Raw genomic sequence first — 3,689 nt, 5'->3', positions numbered from 1 at the left:
TTCCTTAAACCCCCAAACGAGAAATATCTCGGGGCGTAACAAGAGAATCACCCTCAGGGTTTAACAAAATTACGAATAAGCCTTCATAAGAGAATTTGGCTGAACCGTTGGATTAGGTGGGGCCCAAGGTTAGACGGTGATCCGTGATGAGAGTTGAGTCGTGTGGGATCACGAAATGGAGTTGCGATCGACCTGGTTCGGATAAGCCAAGGTCAACATATTGCAACCGGGTGGGTTGGGTTCAGGTCGGATCAGGTTATGTCAATACGAACTCAACTCATGACCCGATCCGCCCGATTTTAAATTATGAGACCCAATCTATTATTGAGTTAAGAGCTCAGGCTTGATTATAACTCTAATTACTTGACTCAACTCGACCGACATAATTAATATAATATATATTACTTTTATGGCTTTTTTACATAGTCGCTACTGAAAATTTTCAAATATCATAATTGTTATTATATTCTTTAAACTAGTATAATTACCACTATAATATTTTTTTTGACTCTTTTAGAATTCTCATTATTGTTAGTTTTTAACAAATTAATACTAAAGTTAACAAATACATATAAATAACTGAAATACCCTCCCTTAGGAATGTAAAATATTTATTAACAATTTTAAAAAAAATATTAGATAGTTTTAACCACTTTAATCCATTTATATGAGGGCAAAATAATTTTTTTAATATAAGTTTAATTTTAGTGATGATTAGTTGGATTTAACTAATATTATGACATTTTTGAAGGAGCACAATGACTTTAATAGCAATTATGATATTTTGAATAATGTAGTGATAATTATGATATTTTGAAAGTTTTCAATGATAATTGTATAAAGAGCCCTAATTTTATATTTATAATATTAATAATACTAATTTAATGTATTAATATATTTGGGCATGTAAAAGTTTCCTCCAAGGTCTCGAAATAAGCCCACCGATCACATTGTTAGTTAATAGTAGTTGATCGAACCGCTTCAAATTGTATCATTTTTTATCTTTGTTTTAGAAAAATAAAATAACTTCTAGCAGGTGTGTTCCAATATAAGTGGAGGGCGTTCGAACATCTGATTTGCGTTCACACATAGAGCACGGTTTTTTGTCATTCAAATTCCTAATTCGAGTTCGCACATCCAGAGCCCTATTATTGGGTGTTCGAACACGATCGAGGGGCGTTCGAATGCACGTCGGATAAATTGTTTCGTAATAGCATTTGTTTAGGGTTTTTAGATAATAGCTAGCCTCCAAATATGTGGAAAAGCAGCCAACTTAAAATTATTAATTATTAAAACTTAATTTTATAATAACCCAAGTAAGTAAAAAAAATTAGTTGAGCATGACGCGACTGGCCACGCTGTGGCCGGCCTTGTGCCTAGCATGCCTTGCATGCAAAGGTCACGATGGAGGTGCCTCGCACCTCCACCAAGCCCTCCCCACTTGGCGTCTCATGGAGGTGGGACCCAGCCCACCGGCTACTCCGCCGCCACGACGCAACCACCTTGACCTCTCTCTCTCTCTTCCTCTCTCTCTTCCTCTCTCTCTTCCTCTCTCTCTAATTTTCTCTTTCTCCCCCTCTCATTCTCTTGACTCTCTCTAGCTCTCTCTCTCTCCCTCTAGTCCCGCAACAACCTCCAATCGCTGGGAAGAGCCGTCGTCAACCTCCTACCCGTCGATGAGCCCATCTCTCTCTTTATCTCTTCCTCTCTCATTATTATTTTTTTCCTCTCAAGGCAGCCGACGAGAGGCTGGCCGCTGAGTGGCCTATAGCGGTCGTTCCCCTTCCCCTTTTCTTCTTCCTCTTCTCCTTCTTCTTCTCCTCCCTTTCTTTTTCTCTCCACGAGCAGACTGCCCTTGGCTGCAGTGGTGTTGGGCTTAGCCCAGCATTGTATATAATATTTTTTAAAATTATTTTAATTATATTATTAGTTATTTAATTATTGTAGTTAATCTAAATTATTTAATTTCTATGAATTAAATCTAATTATATCATGATTAGTAAATAAATCTAATTATACCATGATTAGCAAAATACATGCAATATAATTTACTATATTAATCCTAGCTAGGTATAATAATTATTAGAGTTATATACATATATTCATATGTAAGTACTTGCATTAATCTATTTGTATTTTCTTAATTATCAAAGAGAATAAGTAGATGATTATGTGTAATACCCAAACCCTAAACACGTGCATGACACGAGCCCACACGACACGTGCGTGGCACCTGACAATTTAGTTAGTTGCCGACAATCAAATAAACTTATATCAACATCATAATTTTATTCATAATATTTAAACTAAGAATAACTCAAGTCTAACTATCAACAGCATACAGATACCTTACTAGGGCCTCACACAAGCCACAACACATCATCAAGAGTTTTTCACTACTACATATACACATTGATGGTATATACATAATTATACAAGTACAAAATTACCTGCTAGAATATAAGATAATGATAAAGACACACTTTGAAAAATGTTAATTGATACATTATATAACATAACTCATCTAGCGTATAATACTAACCACACTCTACTCTTCACCCACTAGCAAAACCTCTAAGGGAGTATCATGCTCCACTCATTCACTAAACATCATGCCCGAAGGCTCAGAGCATACTCTGTCAATCACAAAGAGTATCTCAAATATAACCATACCCTGCTATCCGCTAAGAGTATCAACATCCATCCAGACCGGGCACCTTTCTAGCTGATAGAAACCTCGTGAGGATAACTCGCCACATATGCCCTAGCGAATGACATGTGTTCGAATGTCTACTACGCATACAGAATAACGACATCGGACGTAAGGCCATAGGATCGCGACTATGTCGAGCGATCAATTATCCATCAAGCACGTCCTAACCCTCGTGCCCACTCGGGTATTCTCATGCTTTCTATAAACTATCCTATCAATCACATTTCATGCTTTCTTTTTAAATGACAGATCATATGCATATATCCAGTATGATAACAAGTCAATGCATAATAGGTGTAACAACCCAATCTTAAAAAAAAAAAACTTTGCATGGGCACGACATGGCTGGCCATAGTGTGGCCGGCCTCGTGCCCATGCAGTGGGGCAACATAGGGAGGGGGTGCCACGCACCCCCTCGTGTCGCCGCAGCGGGCCCCAGCACTGCCGCAACCACCGCCAAGATCCCCCCACTGCCTTCCCTCTCTCTCTTTAAATCTCTCTCTCTCTATCTATCTCTCTCTCGGTCTCTCTCTCACTCCACTCTCTCTCCACTCTCTTCTCCTCGTTACCGACGTCGGCCCGCCGCCACCTTCCCGAAGCCGCAGCCGCCGGTGAGAAGCTCTTCCTCTCTCTCTCTCCTTCCCTATCTCTCTCTCTTACCCGAGCTCGGGCTCGTCGGAGCCGCGCCGCCGGCGAGAGGCTGGCCGCTAGCTGGCCAGCAGCGGCCGATGACCTCCCCGCCGGCCCGGGTCTGTAACCTCCTCCCTCACCTTCTCTCTTTCTTCTCTTCCTCTTCTTCTTCTTCTTCTTCTTCTTCTTCTTCTTCTTCTTCTTCTTTCTTTCTTTCTTTCTTTCTTTCTTTTTCTCCTTCTTCCTCAGCTCCTCCTCCTTCTTTCTGCATAGTGCTAGGCTCGAGCCCAACACTGATGGCAGAGTTAATTTATTTATTAATTAATTATTTTATTTATGTTATTTA

Source organism: Typha latifolia, chromosome 11, assembly GCF_019914945.1.
Source record: "Typha latifolia isolate L0001 chromosome 11, TyphaL0001v2, whole genome shotgun sequence".
Lineage (NCBI taxonomy): Eukaryota > Viridiplantae > Streptophyta > Magnoliopsida > Poales > Typhaceae > Typha > Typha latifolia.
Note: the sequence above shows the minus strand (reverse complement) of the source record.